Here is a 6639-nt window from a genome sequence, read left to right on the forward strand (position 1 = left end):
CTCAACCGATACCAAAAGATTGAGATTATTCCCTGCATATTCGCAGACCACAATGCTCTAAAACTGGAACTCAATCACAAGAAAAAATTTCTCAGAAATTCAAACACTTGGAAGCTCAAGACCACTCTGCTCAAGAATGTTTGGGTCAACCAAGAAATCAAAGAAGAACTTAAACAATTCATGGAAATCAATGAGAATGAAAACACATCGGTCCAAAACCTATGGGATACTGCAAAGGCGATCTTAAGGGAGAAATACATAGCCATCGAAGCCTCACTCAAAAAAATAGAAAAATCCTGAATTCACCAACTAACTCTACACCTTAAAGAACTAGAGAAAAAGCAACAAACGCTGCCTAAGCCACACATTAGAAGAGAAATAATTAAGATTAGAGCAGAAATAAATGAATTAGAAACCAAAAACACAGTAGATCAGAAAATGAAACTAGAAGTTGGTTCTTTGAAAGAATTAATAAGATTGATAAACCACTGGCCAGACTTATCCAAAAGAAGAGAGAAAGGACCCAAATTAATAAAATTATGAATGAAAGGGGAGAGATCACGACTAACACCAAGGAAATAGAAACAATTATTAGAAATTATTATCAACAACTATATGCCAATAAACTGAGCAATCTGGATGAAATGGAGGCCTTCCTGGAAACCTATAAGCTGCCAAGACTGAAACAGGAAGAAATTGACAACCTGAATAGGCCAATAACCAGTAACGAGATTGAAGCAGTGATCAAAGGCCTCCCAAAAAACAAGAGTCCAGGGCGTGATGGATTCCCTGGGGAATTCTACCAAACATTCAAAGAAGAAATAATACCTATTCTACTGAAGCTGTTTCAAAAAATAGAAACAGAAGGAAGGCTTCCAGACTCATTCTATGAGGCCAGCATTACCTTAATCCCCAAACCAGGCAAAGACCCCATCAAAAAGGAGAATTTCAGACTGATATCCCTGATGAATATGGATTCCAAAATCCTCAACAAAATCCTAGCTAATAGGATCCAACAATACATTAAAAGGATCATCCACCACGACCAAGTGGGATTTATCCCCGGGATGCAAGGGTGGTTCGACATTCGCAAATTAATCAATGTGATAGAACACATTAATAAGAGGAGAGAGAAGAACCATATGGTCCTCTCAATTGATGCAGAAGAAGCATTTGACAAAATACAACATCCTTTCCTGATTAAAACTCTCCAGAGTATAGGGATCGAGGGAACATTCCTCAAGCTCATAAAATCCATCTATGAAAAACCCACAGCGAATATCATCCTCAATGGGGAAAAGCTGAGAGCCTTTCCCTTAAGATCAGGAACACGTCAAGGGTGCCCACTCTCACCACTGTTGTTCAACATAGTACTAGAAGTCCTAGCAACAGCAATCAGACAACAAAAAGAAATAAAATGTATTCAAATTGGCAAAGAAGAAGTCAAATTCTCTCTTTTCGCAGACGACATGATACTTTCTGTGGAAAATCCAAAAGACTCCATCCCCAAATTACTAGAACTCATCCAGCAATTCCGTAATGCGGCAGGATACAAAATCAATGCACAGAAATCCGTTGCTTTCTTATACACTAACAACGCAACTGTAGAAAGAGAAATTAGAGAAACGATTCCATTTACAATAGCACCAAAAACCATAAGATACCTCAGAATAAACCTAACCAAAGAGGTAAAGGATCTATACTCTAGGAACTACAAAACACTCATGAAAGAAATTGAAGAAGACAAAAAAGATGGAAAAATATTCCATGCTCATGGATCAGAAGAATAAATATTGTTAAAATGTCTATGCTACCCAGAGCAATCTATACCTTCAATGCCATCCTGATCAAAATTCCAATGACATTTTTCAAAGGGCTGGAACAAACAATCCTAAAATTTGTATGGAATCAGAAAAGACCCTGAATCGCCAAGGAGATGTTGAAAAAGAAAAACAAAGCTGGGGGCATCACGTTGCCCGATTTCAAGCTCTATTACAAAGCTGTGATCACCAAGGCAGCATGGTACTGGCAGAAAAACAGACATATAGACCAATGGAACAGAATAGATAGCCCAGATATGGACCCTCAACTCTATGGTCAAATAATCTTTGACAAAGCAGGAAAAAACATGCAATGGAAAAAAGACAGTCTCTTCAATAAATGGTGCTGGGAAAATTGGACAGCCACATGCAGAAGAATGAAACTCGACCATTCTCTAACACCATTCACAAAGAGAAACTCAAAATGGATGAAAGACCTCAATGTGAGACAGGAATCCATCAAAATCCTAGAGGAGAACATAGGCAGTAACCTCTTTGACATCGGCCACAGCAACTTCTTTCAAGATACATCTCTAAAAGCTAGTGAAACAAAAGCAAAAATGAACTTTTGGGACTTTGTCAAGGTAAAAAGCTTCTGCACAGCAAAGGAAACAGTCAACAAAACGAAGAGGCAACCCACAGAATGGGAGAAGATATTTGCAAATGACACTACAGATAAAGGGCTGGTATCCAAAATCTATAAAGAACTTCTCAAACTCAACACCCAAAAAACAAATAATCAAGTCAAAGAGTGGGCAGAAGATATGAAAAAACACTTCTCCAAAGAAGACATACAAATGGCTAACAGACACATGAGAAAATGTTCATCATCATTAGCCATCAGGGAAATCCAAATCAAAACCACACTGAGATACCACCTTACACCAGTTAGAATGGCAAAAATGGACAGGGAAAGAAACAACAAATGTTGGAGAGGGTGTGGAGAAAGGGGCACCCTCTTACACTGTTGGTGGGAATGCAAGTTGGTACAGCCACTTTGGAAAACAGTGTGGCGGTTCCTCAAAAATTTAAAAATAGAGCTACCCTATGACCCAGCAATTGCACTACTGGGTACTTACCCCAAAGACACAGATGTAGTGAAAAGAAGGGCCATATGCACCCCAATGTTCATAGCAGCAATGTCCACAATAGCCAAACTGTGGAAAGAGCCGAGATGCCCTTCAACCGATGAATGGATAAAGAAGATGTGGTCCATATATACAGTGGAATATTACTCAGCCATCAGAAAAGATGAATACCCAACTTTTACATCAACATGGATGGGACTGGAGGAGATTATGCTAAGTGAAATAAGTCAAGCAGAGAAAGTCAATTATCATATGGTTTCACTTATTTTTAGAACATAAGGAATAGCATGGAGGACATTAGGAGAAGGAAGGGAAAAATGGGCAGGGGGAATTGGAGGGAGAGATGAACCATGAGAGACTATGGACCTGAGAAACAGGGTTTTAGAGGGGAGGGGGGAGGGGGATTGGTTAGCCTGGTGATGGGTATTAAGGAGGGCACGTACTGCATGGAGCACTGGGTGTTATACAAAAACAATGGATCGTGGATCACTACATCAAAAACTAATGATGTATTGTATGGTGACTAACATAACATAATAAAATTAAAAAAAAGATATCTCCCATTTATATATGAAGTATACATGTTAAAAAAAAAAGCGGGGGGGAGCCAAAGGAAAGAAGCCAAGTATAATTTATCCATATTTTATTTCATTCCAACCTGTTTTTAAAGTTAAAAAAAATGCTAATCAAATATTGGTCTAGTTCTTGAGCTTAAACAAGTCTATATCATGTCTTTTGATGAGGCTGTAACAACATTGATAGATCAAATTTCTAGTAAAGAGATTGAGTCAGTAATCAAAAACCATAGCAGCATTGCGGATTGAAGATCACCTCACAGGTCAAAGTTAACTATCAAGAGACATTCATCAAAGTAATCCCACCATCACATTAACTGAGTTATGGGAAGAAACAAACCCTCATGGTCCTGGATAAATGAAAAATTCATTTAAAAAGTAATTTTAGTTTGCTAAATTTTTGCAGCTCTATATATTTGTGAGACATCCCAACTCTGAGCTTCTTATCTCCAGCAGCCTGTATCTTTGTTCCTCCTCAGTCACCCTGTTCCCGGGGTCACATCCTGAACCACCATCTCCCAAAACAGTTTAAATATCCCACAGATTACAGCCCTCCTCGTTCTAGAAATCGCACTCCGTTGCTCCGGATACATGTGCTCTTTAAGCTCACTGAAGTTTCTGATGCTCTGACCACCTCCACTTTCTTGCACTCCCCCACCCCAGCCCTCACCGCCTCCCTGTCTGAATTCCTTCTGATCCAGCCTACACGTTATGGCACATCATTTCAACAAATTCCTCGTCAGAATCACTTCCCTCTGTGCCAGCCCTGCTCACTGAAGACCCTTCTCAGGCCTATCATTTGCTCTCTCTGCTCTTGTGCCCAGACTCCTGAAGACTAACACAGAACATCATGCTAAATATATGCTGCCTCTTACCTCAGCTGGCCACCCCAGGTCACTCTGATTAGCCCTATTTCCATTCCTTTCAGTGGCTGTCCCTAAGGTCTGTCCCTCCCTCCAGGCATCATATCGTCTCCCCATACTCTTCTCCCTGGGCAGGTGTTACCTCACAGTTTACAGGGAAAAAAAAGTGTCTATCAGGAAAGATCTTTCTCATCCTCCCTTCCCCACAGAAATATGCTTATTGAGAACTGTGCCATCTTTTTCTCATGTCCTAAAGGAAGAAAACTTCTAATACTGTCCCTCCATCTGTTCTTTAGATCCTATCTGCTCTCAGTTACTCAAGGTCTTTATACTCTCCATGACCTCTTCTCTTTCCTGCATCATCAACTTCCTCTCAGCTGGATCCTTCCTTCAGCACCATATAAATTTGTTCACCTTTTTCCCATTTAATAAAGAGCCTACCTTTGACCTCTCCTTACTTTTTCCCTTCTCAAGTACCCTTCCCATAAGAGTTGTTTGTACTTCCTGTCTCCACATTCCCTTTTGCATCCCTCAGCCTTTTGCTGTTTGCTGCTACTTCAACCACACTATTGAAATCACTCTTGCTAAAATCATTTCAATCACTTCCAAGGTCCAAATTTAAAGGCTAGGTTTTTATTCTCTTACTTGACCTCCCCGCAGTATTTGGTGCTCTTGGTCAATCCCACGTCTCCAAGTGCTTTCTCCTGGTTCTAGAATAACATTCTCCCTATTCCTCCTCTAACCTTTCTCACCAATCTTTCTCAGTCTGCCTCCTGGTCTCTTCTTTCTGTCCATATCAAAAAAATGTTTAAAAGCAGATTGGCTGTCATCCTAGTGAATTTCTGGGCTGAGCTCAACATAGCAAGTCTTCGTCGTGACAATATTGTGTACATTGTGGCCGCCAGCACACAGGCCTGTGGGCTTGAATAGTCTATATGCCATAATCACGGAGTTTGGTGGCAATGTCAGTTTACAGCAAGTCATATAGGGTGCTTTCAGTTGCCCTGACAGGGAGGAAGGGGGCCTCACTGCTGTGCCAGAGGGCAATTACATTTGGGAACGTGTACACTTGCACACATCTCAGGAAATATGCACTCCCTAGATATGGGCATGGCCTGCTTTTTCATCAGTCATAAAGCATTGTGCCCTTGCATCCGAGGCTGGTAAACATTTTGATCAGTGAGCAAGATACCTGCAAAATTGGTGACTGGTTGCGCTGAGAAACTGCAAGATCTGTGCTTCCGCAGACTCCTCCGTACCACCCAGATGGCACACACACCCACCCGGCCCCAGAACTCCTAAAAGAAGAGACCATGTGACCGAAGCTGACATCTGTTCCTTTGTCATCACTCTCTGGCAAGTGACTAGCAAGGAGCTGCCTTCTCAGGAGAGCTCTACACTGCAGCGGCCTATAACCTTCATCCATCTCTCTCAGCAGCCGTCTTCACGGACTGTCTCTGGGAAAAGGCTGGAGAAGATCATCCAATGCTGCTGGGCGATTTGCAGCCTCCAAGTGCAGAACTTGTGGTTGACTTTAACTCTTTAAAAGCTAAATTTGGGGGTGCCTGACTGGCTCTGTCAGTAGAGCATGCGGGGTCGTGAGTTCAAGCCCCACATTGGGCATGGAGCCTACTGTAAAAAAAATTTTTTTAAATTAAAAGCTGAATTTGGCTGACTCTAAACCTGTATCAAGATAAGTTTTTGTCTTTGTTTCTATTCATTTTTAAAGAAGTGAAGATGTAGGAAAAAAAAAACACTGATAGGAGGGATTTTTAGAAAATAAAGGTACTAAAAACTTAAAGAAATTTTCCCAAAGCTTGGAAACTTTATTATCTGTGATTCTACTTCCTCAAGGAAAAATTGTTTGTAAGTGGCCTTTGAATAAGCATTAATTGAATTGAAGAGCTAAGACTAAACCATATATACAGCCTATATATAATTTCTGTGATATGAGTGCGTAAGTGCAGAAAGGCTTTGATTTCATCAGATAATGAGGCTGGAAGACAGACTGCGTGGGCTCACAACTTGGCTTTGAAACTCGCCTGCTGGATGAGCTTGAACAAGTCACTTAATTTCTCTCTGCCTGTTTACTCATCTATAAAATGGCGATAAGTTCTGTGCCCAGGTGCACGATTGCTCTAGCAGCCGCCCTGTCAGTACATGCAAAGTGCTCGGCCCCGTGCCTGGTGCATTGCGGTCACTCCGGAAATGAGAGCTTGCTGATATTGTTACAGCTATTGTTAGGATGCTGACTTCTCCTGAAGCAAAAAGAAGTCAGAATATAAAAATAATA

The 6639-nt window shown here is 41.0% G+C and overlaps 1 pseudogene; it reads left to right on the top strand.

Moving 5' to 3' along the window:
- Positions 1 to 5150: 5150 nt before the first annotated feature.
- Positions 5151 to 5892, top strand: LOC110583568 (annotated as a pseudogene).
- Positions 5893 to 6639: the final 747 nt, after the last annotated feature.

The sequence above is a fragment of the Neomonachus schauinslandi genome, chromosome 8, assembly GCF_002201575.2.
Source record: "Neomonachus schauinslandi chromosome 8, ASM220157v2, whole genome shotgun sequence".
NCBI lineage: Eukaryota > Metazoa > Chordata > Mammalia > Carnivora > Phocidae > Neomonachus > Neomonachus schauinslandi.